General features: G+C 43.8%; 1 protein-coding gene across 5 annotated transcripts in view; it reads right to left on the reverse strand.

Moving 5' to 3' along the window:
* GFOD2 (Gfo/Idh/MocA-like oxidoreductase domain containing 2) overlaps nucleotides 1-14,745 on the reverse strand; it is a 72,701-nt gene extending 57,956 nt beyond the window's left edge. Inside the window, exons 1-2 of one of the 5 annotated variants that reach the window (XM_072636080.1) lie at nucleotides 13,748-14,131; nucleotides 13,002-13,201 (exon numbers count right to left, since the gene is read on the reverse strand). The gene's annotated coding sequence lies outside the window, so the exon portion shown is untranslated. Of the gene's footprint in view, nucleotides 1-13,001; nucleotides 13,626-13,727; nucleotides 14,132-14,163 lie in introns of those variants that run through there. The other 4 variants (XM_072636078.1, XM_072636077.1, XM_072636081.1 and 1 more) reach the window with 4 other exon arrangements.
* Nucleotides 14,746-15,617: the final 872 nt, after the last annotated feature.

Consider the following 15,617-nt stretch of genomic DNA (forward strand, 5'->3'; position numbering starts at 1 on the left):
ATCCACAGGGCATTAACGAAAGGAAACTGTCTCCATAAAAGACAATTTAAATTGAATTGGCCATTAAGAATCATGATTTATATACTGAAGCACGTTTGCTCAGAATAGTCATAAGCTACAGGGGCACCAGTTTCTTTTTAAAGAAAGAAGTCAATTTCAAATTCAGAAAACTAGCAGGAAAGAGGCAGGGTCACACGGTGGCCCAGAGCCCTAAGAATCAGGAAGCTTACCTACATCACCTTGTAGGAGTCATTTGACCTTTATGGGCCTTCAGCCCTTTTATCTGTAAAAGAGAAGTTAATTAGATGTGCCCCTAGATCTCAAATGCTATGGTTCCATAATTCAATAAACACTAAACTGACTTGTAACCTAGAGGCAGGGAGCCCGTCTACAGTGACAGACAAGAACATGACCTGCAAAGAGAGCTTATTTCTACCCTATCTGAATAGTAGAAACAATCCAGTTGTGGCAGTACATACAGTGCCTGTTTTTATAAAACTGCTTGAGATGTTGGAAGAGAAGTTTATTCCTAGGAGGAGGTGCAAAACCCTCACTGGGTCAAAAGAAAGTGACATGCAGCAATTAAGATCATAGAACAAATCAATGACAAACTGGCACCTTTATAACTGTCAGATCATATTCCTATTCTCTAAAAGGCTGGTTTTGAGAATATCTTGTCAGACTAATGAAAATAGTCAGTAGTACTGAGTACAGTCTTCCCAGATTAGATTTACTGAAGCTCAGCCTCAAATACACTAAGCCAGACAAAATACTCTCTTTTTATGGCACTGAAAGGCAGATTACAATAATGATCCTTATTTTAATTCCAGTTCAGTATTTGACACAAGATTTTCTGAGGTGAACCAAATACAAAATTACCAGTCTCAATGAGTAAGATGACCAAGAAGGCTGAGGCAGCATCACCTCAGTACTTCACCGGTTGAGCTTGACATGCTGCTCACTATCTGATTGAAACATTAACAGGTAGTTGCTCATTGTCCTGCTAGGACATTTTTGAAACTGAAATATCACTTCTTCTTAGTTAGTTTGTCTGTGGCCATCCAGTAGATCTCAGCTTCTTCTCACCTGTTCCCTGCTAAAGCTTTTCTCTTGACTCCTCCTAAAACTGTGATCAGCCAGAATTTGCTCTCTAGCTGGAAGCTTCAGCTTCCAATAATGGTAACTTGTCTTTTAGGGGTGATGCTTCAGAAAGTAAATTGTGAGAAATAGTGGTCAGAGGGAAAGAAGGAGAGGAGGAAGTCAGAGGTAGGGGTGTGTGTGTGTGTGTGTGTGTGTGTGTGTGTGTCTGTGTGTCTGTGTGTCTGTGTGTGTGTCTGTGTGTGTGTGTGTACACATATATACCTATCCTGTATTCTATGAGACAGTCCTAATTTTTAAAGGAAACGCCGTTTTTAACAAGGCTGAGAAAGAAAGAGAATCTTCTGTCAGACCATGTATCACAATTTTTGGTTAAAAACAATAGGTACTCAATAAATTCTGTTGTTTTTTTTTTTAATCAATGATGACCCAAAAGAAATGAGGTACATATGAAGAACTACAAGATGTGATAGAAAGCACATAGGGGAGAGTCTGGGCTAAAATCCCAAAGCTGCTACTTGCTAGCTGTAGAACCCAAGTCATTCCCCCAACCTAAACCTGCTTCTGCATTTATAAAATGAGGGGCTGGGCTATGTGAGCTCTATGGTCCTTTTCAGTTCTATATATAACCTAGAGTTTTTATTTCCTTGTTGCTTAGTTGAGATGAAATTCTTTGCAAATTCTAGCAACCAGCATTTGCTTTCAAAACCTCAAAAAGGTTTTTAGTTAGATTAGCTGTCCATAAAACCAAGCACTAGTCACTTTCCGGTGCTGGCAAGCCCAGGGTCCCCGCCCAGTTGTAGTCAAAGAGAAGCCCAAAGGAATTTGTTTAAGAAACAAGACTCTGGCACAATGGGCAATTTCCTGAGTAAATCAACAATAGTATCTTAAGACTTTCAAAGCCCTAATAGTATGTACCTATGATCTGGGAATGAAAAGGCATTTGCAATGAAATATAATGCCTAAAGTGTTATACCATATTTACTAGCATATAAAATAATCCAAAGTGCTTTATGAACTGAGTTAACATGAAGCTGGACTGGTAAAGAGAACAGGCCTCCAGAAGAGTTAACAACCAGGCCTAACCACCTGGGAAGCGACAGCCTTTCTGAGACCTCAGAAAAGAGGCTAGCAAAGAGCTCAGGTCCTGCGCTAGCCATCTGCCCCCTGCTGCTCTCCCAGCAAGACCTGGGAAGACAAACTTCTGCTCCCTTTCCTCCCTTGTAGAGACAATCACACTCAGACACCGGCAAGAAAAACAGACTTTTTATATGTTGGGAATGCAAACGATTATTTGGCTTTAAGGTTTTTTTCCTCCTGCCTAGTTTCTAGTAAATCCCTAAAGGGAGGAAAAAACAGAGCACGAGACTGAGGTGGTTCCATGGGAAAGTTTAAGGCAGATTATTTTCAGCTTTAAAAATGGCTAATCCCCAAAAGGAAGTAGAACTGACCTCTGGTGCTGAGTTTGGCTTTGGAAACCAAAGCAAATCCTGGCTCCTGCACAGACTCATTTGGCGTGGGGGAAATCACTTTATTTTTCTTTTAAGTTTTTTCTCTATACCAGCTTCACGTATTGTTTTAACAGGAATGATGCTGTTCACATAGGAAGGGTGTGTGCGTGTGTGTGTGCATGTATGCGTGCGTGTGTGCATGTGTGCGCGTGTGTGTGTGTGTGTCTTCACATCTTGTTTTAACAGGAATGATGCTGTTCACATAGGAAGGGTGTGTGTGTGTGTGTGTGTGTGTGTGCATGTGTGCGTGTCTTCACATCTTGTTTTAACAGGAATGATGCTGTTCACATAGGAAGGGTGCGTGTGCATGTGTGTGTGTGTGCGTGTGTGTGTCTTCACATCTTGTTTTAACAGGAATGATGCTGTTCACATAGGAAGGGTGCGTGTGCGTGTGTGTGTGTGTGTGTGTGTCTTCACATCTTGTTTTAACAGGAATGATGCTGTTCACATAGGAAGGGTGCGTGTGCGTGTGTGTGTGCATGTGTGCGTGTCTTCACATCTTGTTTTAACAGGAATGATGCTGTTCACATAGGAAGGGTGCGTGTGCATGTGTGTGTGTGTGTGTGTGTGTGTGTGTCTTCACATCTTGTTTTAACAGGAATGATGCTGTTCACATAGGAAGGGTGCGTGTGCGTGTGTGTGTGTGTGTGTGTGTGTGTGTATCTTCACATCTTGTTTTAACAGGAATGATGCTGTTCACATAGGAAGGGTGTGTGTGTGTGCGTGTGTGTGTGTGTGTCTTCACATCTTGTTTTAACAGGAATGATGCTGTTCACATAGGAAGGGTGCGTGTGTGTGTGTGTGTCTTCAAATTTCCCATATTTACAATATGCTTTGCATCTATGAAATCTGTAAAAGATGTACTATTAGAATTCAGTTTCAGGCTTTTGAATGGTTCTGTCTGACTGTGACTAGCTTTATGTCATAGTGGTACTAAAATGCACAGGCCTGCTGGCATATATTTTGAGTGCACAGTGCTGACAAAGGTCTGCTTGCAGAGGAGCCCCATAAATAAAGTGCCAGATGTGCACACAGACCTACTCGCTGTGTAACCTTGGGCAAATCACTTAACCTTTGCCTGCTTCAGTTTGCTCATCGGCAAAACAGCGATGCTGTTCCAATAACACCTACCTCTGAGGGCTGTCTTGAGGTCAAATGAAATATCTGTAAAACACTTTGCAACCCTTAAAGCATTGCCTGAATGCCACTGGTGCTGCTGTAATCTTCATGCTTTTCTCTAACAATCAAGAAGGCCAAGGGTGGCAACAGGTGAAGAGTCTAATAGACTGGAATCATAAAGGCCGAAACTGGTACTACTACACTTTGGAACTAAAGGGAAAGGTTAGCCTCTGTGTCCTTATCTTCTCCTCTAAAACTGATTAAGCAATATACTAACCTTAAGAATCAGGAGGCATGATGGGTTAAAAAGTCACATCCTGTCTAGTATTCCTTCATATCCTTGATACCGTCTCTTGCCTAAATCCATGCCTCTCTATACATTCCTACTGCAACCACCTCAGTTTGAACTCTTGCCCCCCCACAGCCAGGTTATTTCAATCCTGGGTCTTCTTCCCTTTCCTCCCACTCCATGCTATATTCCTTTAATTTTCCTAAAAAACATTTTATTACCTCCAAACAGATCTAGAAAACACACCATATCAAATCTTGAAGGGAAAATCCAAGAAAAAGTCAGAGTGAATCATTTTTCCAGTCCAGGCTTGCAATAGAGACAGGCAGAGAGGCAGGTCTCGGCCTCCAAAGGGGTCTGGCTAGGGGAGGTCTGACTAGGAGTACCCACTGGACTCCACTGACCTGGGAGAGAGGCTGTGCACCAGGGCAAGAGGAGGGCCCAGATCTTTACAAGGGTACTGTCACTGTAATGGATGGCATCTGGCAGGAGTTCTAAGGTAGACTAAGGAAGGGACCTGCACCCTGGGTTGGCCTTCTGGTTTAAGGAAAGGTGAGGGCCTACACTTGCACTTCAGAAGCTAACAGCAGTAGGGAGCTCAGACTCCAGAAGCAGAGCAAGGACTCAGCTCCAACTTCCAGCCCAGTCTTAAGCCTACAGAGGAATAACCACAAGCACAGGAGACCTGCAGTTCTGTCACTGAATCTGCAGATCTTCTCAGGTAGCTGATAGGGGCTGAGTCCAGCATCTGTTTACTGTTGCTCTGGCCCAAACCCATGGCATGGACTTTCAGAGCTCAGATCAGGGGGAAAGCAATCAGACTTTGCCCTGGATCACTTTGGGAGCACAGAATTCACAATTCACCTTCAGAAAAAACCCAAGGTTGCAAACTCCAAGATATACAGTGGCTAAGTTTAACAATTTAATTAAAAAACAAGTTCTGCAACTGATCAGGCAAAAGACCTTCAAACACAAAGGAAAGAAAATTTTAAAAATACAAGACTATTCTGTGTCCACCAGAAAACGTAGGAAGGAATGGAAACGTGTTCCAAAAAGCAGTGGAGGTCAGGATGCAGGAGGTCAGAGTGATCTCCCTGCAAATCTGAATTTGACTGTGAATGAAAAAACATGAAAAGCCAATAATAAAGAAAAGTATGAAACACTGGTAGAAAGAAAACCAGAACTGAAGAAATTATTTGCTTCTCAACCACACTGAACAATAGAAATGCAGAAATGGGGAATAAATACGGCAGCCAAGGACAACAGCAGCAACAGCTTCACAAGGAGACAGGGATGAAGGCAGAAATCAGGTAGAGGTAATAGTAAAGAGGTAGGCGGAGGGCATTATGGACAAAACCGAGCAACACTCTGCCTACTGGTAAATCAGTGTTTGTTCTGTGGCCTACATTACCACATGGAAGGGTACATGAAAGGGGTTGAAGAGATGAGAATGATAGAGATGAATATATGATATGCCAAGGTCAGATCAGGGGAAGGAAACGAGGGGAAGGTGACTCTTGTTGTCTCAGAAAGAGAAGAGCCTACAGGGGAGTGGATGAGGAAGAGGAGGAAAGGACAGGAAAAGCGGGAAAGGAAGGAGGCCTTGCTTTGGTGATGGGGGTTCCATGAAGACTGCTGCTATGGGTGAAGAGACATAGTCTGTAAAGGGAGATGGGGACTTTGTGCTAAGTTTGACTTGGGGGATCTGATGCTTGAAAAGTCTACTTGTCCTACCTAGGGAGGGGAGGAGTTGGAACCCTTAGAAGCAACCTTTACAGGGGAGTGGAAGAACATGGCCCCAGGGAGGAGTTTTGAGGCAAATGGGGTAAAAATGGTAAGTAGAAAAGGGTAAAAATCAGTGGCGGGCTACGTAATCAGGGATGTGGTAGGTAAGGCCCTACCATGGTGCAGATATTCTCTGATATCTGCAATAACTGTTACTGTTCAGGAAGTGAGACACAATGGAAAAGGGGAATTAATAGGGCAAACTCAACCAGGCAGTGGCGGAAACCACCTGGAGGGGAGACTTAGACTGGATATTTTGGAAGCCTTGATTACATAAATACAGAGAAAAGAGAAAAAACAGATAATTATAGGGGTCTGAATCAGAGAATGAAGGTCTAGAGTAGACAGAGAGGAGAGATAATGAAGAGAGTAAAAGAAATAATTTTTGGAAAGGGGTGTAAGCCCTCCCATAAATGGCTCTGGACAAACTGCAATGAATCTGCAAGGGCTGATCAAGCAGTCCAGGAGGTGCTCTTTAGGTCACAGAGTCGATGCTAACGACAGGGACAAAGGACTGGGACCAATAAGTCATCTTCTCTGTGAATAAACAGATCTTTAATTAGGAATCTTCTGTCTTTAAACCAAGTAGGACTATTTCATTTCTTCAATTCTTTGTGTTTATTTTCTTAGCTGATGTGGATTCACCTTCTTGAAGAATCTAAGACATTCAGATTCGGAGAGAAAAGGAATCTTAAAGATCATCTAATCCAACCCCTTCCTTTAACAGATGAAGCTTCACAGAATGAAATCACTTATGAAAAGGCACAAAATGCTAATTCAGGTCCTCCGATTCCAAATAACATAATTGAGGCAGGCTAGAGATAAAGTGCTGGCAGCAGTCAGGAAGACCTGAGTTCAAATCCAGTCTTAGACGCTTATTCACTGGAACCCTGAGTAAGTCATTTAACCACAGTCTGCCTCAGTTTCCACAACTGTAAATAACAATAGCACCTACATCCCAGGGCAGCTACGAGGATCATGTGAGATAACTTGTAAAGTGCTTCACACAATGCCTGACACATACAGTAGGTGCTTAATAAATGTGTGCTTCCTTCCTTCTTCCAATTATACCATAAACTTTCTCCTTCACCTTTTAGCAAAGCTTCTGTGATGATGACTGGAATGCATTCTCAACTAATACTGAAAGCAAGACTGGGTGCTATAACTGAGGGATTTCAAACACTTCATTCTTTTCTCACGACGCTTCATATGCAGAGGATTCTCAGTCTAAAGTAGCCATTTGGTTCTATCCACAATGACTCCCTAACCCTACTTTGGAAGATCTCTAGCATTCTGAGAAGTAAAGTAGAACATGGACGGTCACTGAGGGAGAACATGAGGCAAGGACGTATTTGCTAATCCTTGGCTGTCCCCGGCTCTTTGAATCAACATTTAGTGACCACATTTATCAGAACATTTCCTTGAACATTACTATAGTCTACATACGAATCAATTAGCTTTTTTGTCCCAGATCTCACTAGACCCAGGAGGCAAGAGAGTGAGACAAAAAGGCACGTGTGAGACAGAACTACTTTTACAGGCCAGAAAGAGCATTTTCTGTCATTAAGTTGTATTTTTAAAAATATACTGATAATATACTTAACCACATCATATATGGCCTTGCTTCCCTTTATGCCATTTTTTGGACATTATAACTGGTAGTGTGCTATAATGTACTTATACCCATAATGTGGCTTTTCATTGCTATCTTGGTCAGCTGCAAAATTTCTTATTCTTATGAGATCATGGTATGCCATGCTTTCCAATCATACAACATCAATGATATCCACAAAACAGAAAAGGACTTAGGGGAAGGTCTACAGGCTGTTGCCTACAGACAAGAGCACAGGATAAATGAGTGCTGATGGGTTTTGATCATTTTGTCTTTGTGTCTCTAGTGCCTACCATTGTAACCTTGTCCGTAGCACAATGGACAATTACTTACTGGCTAGACTAAATTATGGGGCATATAGAAAGATGAAATCATGGCCACTGAAGTGCTGACACACTGTTTTTCCCATTGCAACTCTCATGTTTAACAAACATCTATTAAATACTATATAAATGCACTAATTAAAATTGTAGCATTAGATCCTCTACAAGGATATGGACAACTTTAAAGGCATCAGAATAATTCAGGTGCAACAGGTTCAAATGTTTATTCAGTTCTCTTGTTTCCTGACTTCTGCTTTACAACTTCCAATATCAAGGGTAACAGATCACGTGATCTGCAGTAAACCTGTTCGGCTTCCACTGTTATCTTGAAACTAGGAAATGTGTTCAGTGAAAGTTGATAATGAGGATACTGATTTACTCTACAAATTCTCTGCTCATATTACTAGTTCTCCACTTCCTCATTTCCTTGTAGTCTTTCTTGTCAAACATGGTCAATGACTTTATTATTGTCTAAGCTTGCTTACTTGCCCTCATTGCCCCAGAATAGTATAAATGTTATGTAACTGTCTGTCAAAGGTACTCGTGGAGTGGCAACTGGAGAAAACTAACAGTCCTGAGTAAATAAAACCTCCATATTATTTATTCTGAGCAGCAAAGTGTCATTCTGCTTCAAGACCACATGTGACCCTCTAGGTCCTCAAGTGTGGCCCTCTGATGACATAGGAATTAATCTGTGATTTGGTAAGATAGCCACACTTGAGGACCTAGAGGTCTACATGTGGTCTCAAGGTCACAGATTCCTTACCCCTGTAGGCAAGAACTCAGAAAATGCACATGGCTCCATAAACCCTACTGTTAACCCAAACTTAAACTAGCTTGACCCCAATCCAAAAGTGAAACTTCACTAGAAGCTTAGAAGGGTCTTTCTTCAGCATTCAATTAGGAGGAGGGAACCAGGGTTTAGTTCCAGCTTCACCATTATCTAACTATGTGATCTTGAGAAAGAACCATAGTCACAATTTCTCACTTTTAGGTAGCATTTTTTGGTTTATAATGTACTGACTTCCCAACAACCCTGTGAAGTACTAAATGTTAAAAATATTTTTATACTACATCTTTCAGATGAGGAAACCAAGTCTCAGAGAGGTTAAATAACTTCCTCAAAGTCATACATCAATACCTATAGCTGGGAGATAAGCCCAGGCCTCCAAAACTCTAAGTCCAATTCCCTTTCTGACACACAGTAGAGAAAGTCACATTGCCTTTGGGCTCTTCAGTTGCCTGATGCAGGGGTTTCTAGCTCAGTTCCAAAATCCCTTCAAAGCAAGGTGCCTAATAGCACAGAGTTCTGTCTCAAACATGCCTTTTTGTCTTGCCTCCTGAATCTAGTCTGGGACAAAAAGATAATTAATTTCTATGTAGAACATAGCAATGTTCAAGGAAATGTTCTGATAAATGTACTTAATAATGCCAACTCTGAGAGCAGGAGACAGCCAAGGATTAGCAAATTGCCCTTTGTCTTGGGTTCCCCCTCATAGCCGCTGACCTTCAATACTCTACCTTATCTCTCAATGAATATATACAGAAAGTCTTCCATCTTTGCTCAGTAAACTTGATTAATTCCACATTATTACAACTATGCATCTTTTTTGTCCTACATCTTATATGTGAAATCACAACATTATGAAAGTGATAACTTCAGAAGGGACTACTGATGATTTCAAATATACATCTCACTGAGAGTGAGTAAGAGGCAGAGGATTCCTGATTGAGAAAAACCTCTAGGTCAGTTAGTTAACCCAACTATTTCACAGATGAGAAAACTGAGAAGTGATTTATCTAAGGATCCAAGGCCCCAAAGTGAGTAAGTAGTATAAGCAGGAGTAGAATCTAGGTTATCATAGCCCTATTACATATCAACTTACAAAGCTAATAATGACTTTCCTCTTAACATATTGAGATTTAGTGAGTTTTTAAAAACTTCTGACTTCTTTGTTCACATTGAAACTTTACGAGTCTTTTGTATTTAGGACGGCATCTATGTATACATATATATGCACACATATACAGACATAAAATATGTGAAAAGTAGCAGAGGGAGACAGCCAATTAAATAACTTCAATCCAAAACACTGAGAGATAGCCAAAAAAAGGGAAAGACTCTTTCACCAGTTCTATATGAAGTCACTATATTTGGCTTCTAATATCACAGTCTTTGATGAAGTAGAAATGGCACTCATACAACCAGAGATGGGAAGAACATCTCCTCCTTGACTAAGTATACACAAAAGAAGAGATAACACAATTCTGAGGAATTGATTTTTGTATTATCTGAAAGGGAGGATAACAAATACTTGGCAGAAAACAATAGATGCTATTATGGTGGATAAAGTAACCGAGAAAAGAATGAAAGCTACAAACTGTACTTTTTCATGTCTATAAAATCTTTAAGAAATGGATAACTATTTGTGTTTCACTGATACTCATGCAATATCCAGAGGTTCAGAGGAAGTCTCCTCATATATTAGACAGAAATTCTGGGGAAGTCTTATGAGGGGAATACAGGCAAGAATCATACAAGATGAGAAAACATGGATGTATAATGGTCTGGATTATTGCAGAGTTATCCATGTTAATGAGACCACAGATCTAGAGAAGTATCCAAAAAGAATTACATTTTCTTAATATGCCTTTACCATTAATGACTGGATCATTCCAATAACCATAAAACTAACAATGTGACAGAGAGGAATAGAAAGCATATGGAGAGTAATAAGACCTGAGTTCTGGTCTCCGTTCTATGCTAATCTGTGAGACCTTGGGCAAGTCACCCTCTGGGCCTCATTTTCCTCATCTCAATATGTGCTGTTGGAATAAGTCATTTCTCAGTTCTCTTCCGGTAATTATCTCATGATATAGAAATAAATATTATGAAGTAATAATTGTTAGCTTCCTCTTAAAATGGATATAGGCTGCAAGTTCTAATCAATAATGCATCAAGTGAAATATACAATACCTATTCTCTCCTACAAAATAAAGCAAAGACTCTCTGAATAGGTAGCATTTAGAATCCATGTCAAAAACTATACCCAACAGGCAATTAAAGGATATGTATATATCCTTTGACCCAACAATACCACTTCTTGGTCTGTGTCCCAAAGAGATCATAAAAAAGAGAAAGGACTCACATGTACAAAATTATTTATAACAGCTCTTTATGCAGTGGCAAAAAATTGGAAATTGAGGGGATACTCATCAACTAGGGAATGGCTGAACAAGTTATGCTATATGAATGTAATGTAATAGTATTGTGCTATAAGAAATGATGGACAGGTGGGATTTCAGAAAAAACCTGCAAAGACTTCAATGAACTGATGCTGAGTGAAGTGAGCAGAACCAGGAGAACACTGTAGACAGTAACAGCAACATTGTAACAGTAACAGCATCAACTATGATCACTATGATCAACTAGGATTGGCTTAGTTCTTCTCAGCATTGCAATGATCCAAGACAACTCCAAAAGACTCATGGTGGAAAATGCTGTCCACATCCTGATAAAGTACTATGGAGTCTGAATGCAGATGGAAGCATACTCTTTACTCTTTTTGTTGTTTTTTCCTGGCTTTTCCCTTTTGTACTGTTTCTTCTTTCACAACATGACTAATGTGAAAATATGTTTACATGATTGCACATGTAAAATCTATATCAGATTGCTTGCTGTCTTAGGAAGGGGGGATGGGAAGTAGAAAGGGAAAAAATTTGGAACTCAAATTTTTATAAAAAATGAATGTTGAAAACTATCTTTATGTGTAATTGAAAAAAAAATACAATACTATTTCCAAAATACTATGTCAAATTTTCCTAAAAGAGGGATAAATGATGATCTTAGGAATTTCAGCCAAGTTCATTGCAGTCCTACTTTAACAGGGCTGAAATCTCTATATCCCAGGGCAAGAGCATAAAGACAAAGGTTTGAAACAGGTAAAGCACTGGACAGGCTTACATGTCAGCTACAGTATAAGCTATTTAAGTCCATGGTTCCCTACACAATGAAGTACTGAAACCAATGACAGGTGATGATGTCATCTATTATAAAGGCTGAGGACTGAAAGCTTTGAGAGCCTCTGTGACCATCCTTTAGGCCACTGTCCCAAACACTGGTTGGAAAGACTGGGATAATTACTCCTTGTGCAGTACTGCCAAGGAGCATTTTTTTCTTAAGCACACTGTAGGTACAGCACCACAGAAATGGTGGATTTTAGATACTTAATAATTGGAAATATTCCTCTTTTTTTTTTTGAGCTTTTTAAAATTTCTGCCTTAAGTTTCCTCTCTCTGCCTCTGACCCATGCTGGCTGTGTGGCAACTCTCAAGATTCTAAATTGCTAAGCAGTTACTAGTACGCAAGAGGGAATTCTCTGCCAAGGAGTTCCTTACACTGAGGAAATCACAGGTTCAGACCAAAAAAATCACCGTCTATTGTAACCTGGTCCTTAATTTTTTAAGCACTTCACTTGCATATAATGTGTATTTATATTTGATGATGGGCACAGAATGACTAATCTGCAATTCTGTGCACACTACTTGCTGTGGACTTCTGAAGTTGCTTTGATATGGGGATTTCATCCTTCATTTGTCTCTGTAAGTCCACCTGCTCCCTTGTAAAAAGCAAACATATGCCTAAAACACCAGGAGGTGAGGATTAAACACTAATAAATAAAACACATTTAATAAGATTCTTCCAAGTTGTCAGTATTTCTTATTCAAAGTGGGGTTTCGGCATTTTAATCCACAAAAACTCCCTGTTTATTTAGGTGTAGAATCATTCAAAAGTTCTATCAAATTGCATTTTTTTAAAAAGGGACACTACCCTCAGGAAGTTCTGGATTCATTTCTTTTTTGTGTGCTCTATTTTAAAATCCTATCTTTGTTTTTCATATTGATAAGAACCTCAGATCTTTCAGGTGCTGAAGGATTACTAATTCCTTTGAGATCTGCTTGTGACATTTTGGAAAAGCAGAGGTTTAGAGCTGAAAGGGATCTCAGGCATCAGTGAGTCCAGCTCCCTCTTTTCTAGGTCCAGATCAGTAAGGTGACAACCTTCAAATGCAATTTCCTCCAACTCCAAATCCCAGGCTTTTCCCAACATAATGAGGCAGTTCTATGAGGGATCTAAAGCTCCAATTTCAACTTCCTCTCCTGAGTGGAATTATGAAGGAAGTGAAGTAGAAAGTTCACTTGACAAAGAGTCAAAAGGCAGAGGTTCCACTGATGATCATACACATCTGTGGATTAATTTGTACCTGTGGACAAGCTATTTCCTCCTCTATGAAACGACAGGATCCAATTCCAGGATGTCCAAAGTGTTTTTCCAGCCCTACCATTCTACATTCAGCGCATCAGTCTCCTGTAATCATAATCTGACAGGCAATTCTGTTCATGGAAATCCCTGTGGCCCAGGATCAGAAGCTCTCGTTACTTGCCATTACACAGCCATGTCTTTCTAAAGGAAGGAAGGTAAGCACTCAGGTCTCACACCATTAGAGTTAGCAGGGGCCCTGGGAGTCATCTAGGTCAGATCGGAGAAGCAAAGGCCAGAGAGCCCAAGTAGGAACTGAGCCAAGACCTGACTTGGGAGGCGGTGGGTCCTTCCAGCTGTAAGGTTCTAGGAGATTCGCTGCTGCCTGAGTCAGGGAAGGCAGCGGGACTGGGAACAGCCCCTAGAGGCAGCCCCCCCGGACCCTGGAGAGTGGGGCTCCATCGGTGGTCTGTCTGGAGAAGGGCGATCCCGCCTGCATCCCGCACCTCATCCCGCCTTGGAAGCCAAGTGCCTTCCATGCCAAACCCGAGCTGCCTCCCTCTTCTAGTGTTGGTAAGGTCTCAGCACGGTGCCAGCCACGGGGGCACCGAACGGAGGGCGGCCTCCTTCTCTCCTCCCTCCCTTTTCCTTCTTCCCTCTCTCCCCCCTTCCATCCCTCTTCCTTTCCTCCCCCTCTCGCTCCCCCCGCCCCCTGAGCACAGCCCATAACTTGGCCACAATCAGAGGCACCCAACAAAGGCCGGCTGCCCGGCGGCTCCTTCAGCTTCCGATCGCCCAAAGCACTTAAGCACAGACGTGATACCCGGCGGTCAAGGATGCCCGTCCGGGGGGCGCACAGGGGGGCTCCCCCAACCTTCAGCCTTCGAGGGGCCGGGGAGGAGGCCAAGGGGGGCGAGACGTGAAGCTGCCAGTCCGTCACTACCCCCGGCCGCGGCCAGCCAGGCGCGGCTTCCGCCGCTCTCTGGGTCCTCAGTTTCCCGGCCTGTAAAAGGAGGGGTAGGGGCCTCGGGGCCGAGATAGCCGTGACCGGGCCCGAGCCCCTCGTTTTACCGAGGTGGAGACTGAGGCCCGGAGGCCCGCGGTCGCGGCCCCGCCCCTTCCCCCAACGGCCCTCCCCAGCCCGGGCCGCAGCTCCCCGCTCTCACCTGGCGCGCGGGGCCCGCGGGGGTGCGGCCCGAGCCGGCCGGCATCCTCTCCTCAGACGCGCCGGGGGTCCTGCGGCCGGGCAGGGGTCCGTGCGGAGCTCGGAGCGCTGGGACGCGAGCCGCGGGCCCGGACGGGCGGCAGCGGGCGAGGGCGAGGGCGCGCGCCGGGAGACGGCGGCAGCTTCGCGCGTGGCCGGGACTGCGGCCGTTTCTAAGGAACCAGGGGCTCAGGGAGGGGCGGGGCACCGCGCCGCGGGGAAGCGCTCCCGCGCATGCCTGCCCCCGGGAGGCGGCCAGGCCCCGCCCCCACGACGGTCAGCTCTTAAAGGGCCCGGGGCCGCCCTCCGTGGCTCCTCAGGCCCTGAATCCCCGCACTGTCTCTGTTGCTCCCTCCCCCTAGTTGGTAGGGGTTGAGGGGGGAAGAAGGGAAAGAGCGCCCCAGGCGTAGTCCGGGAGGGCAGGGTAGGGCGGAACTCCAGAGTTGCCCGGGAAACCGCGGATGGCCTGAGCCTGGAGACCTAGGGCAGTCCCTCGGGAGGCTCCTACTGCCCGTCCTCCGGCCGCGGCGCTTCCTCGGCGGCTCGGGGCCTGGGCCCGGCGCCGTGCGAGCGCGCCCCCTGGCGGCCGGCCGTGGCTCTCCCGTCTCCCAGGCCAGCAGGGGCGCGCTAGTGCTGAAGCCGGGTGCCGGGAGCCTTCTCTCCCTTGTGGCTGGGCTGGGCTGGGCGAAGCATGCGAGGCTAGCGAGCCTCCCATCCGGCCTGGGCGACCTGCGTGTGCTCAGAGGACAGAGGCTCGGATCAGAGCCAAGTTAAGATCTGGTCTCAGACCTATGTGATCCTGGACGAGTCACTTAACCTCCGCCTGCCTCACTTTCCTCTCTTGTAAAATGGGAGTAAACGTCTGTCAAAGTGCTTTGCCAGCCCCAAACCCTGTACAACGCTAGCTATTGCCGCTTCCAGGCAATAGCTTCCTACCCCCATCGCTTAGTGACTTCTCCTCCTTTGGGGTTCATTCAATCTGGAGTTATCACCCAGGCACGGTTCTGGTGGCCCTTGTCTGCAGACCTCCAAGGACACACTCTCCTTTTCTCAATGAGTTCCTGCCTGGTTCGCAGTATTTCTCTCCTCCCCATCCCCTGCGCTCGTTTAAGGAGAATAAAACAATACACATTAAAAATCCCCTAGCCTCCAGCTTCTCAACTGTAATACAGCCTAAGTAACCCGGACTCCCAATTCCTCCAGTTCCTTATTTCCCATGCCCTATTCTCCAGCTTCACCAAAGCTATCTGCAGGGATGGACAAAGAATTTATTACACATCTATATACATGAACTCTGAAATTTCTTTATCTGATCATAATCTATTGTTCTCCTTGCATCTCTCTAAGTTTTCATTGTACTTTATCCTTGATGAAATTAAACCCTATCTCCTTGGAGATGAACAAATTGTCCTGCTG

Source organism: Notamacropus eugenii, chromosome 1 (assembly GCF_028372415.1).
Source record: "Notamacropus eugenii isolate mMacEug1 chromosome 1, mMacEug1.pri_v2, whole genome shotgun sequence".
Classification (NCBI taxonomy): domain Eukaryota; kingdom Metazoa; phylum Chordata; class Mammalia; order Diprotodontia; family Macropodidae; genus Notamacropus; species Notamacropus eugenii.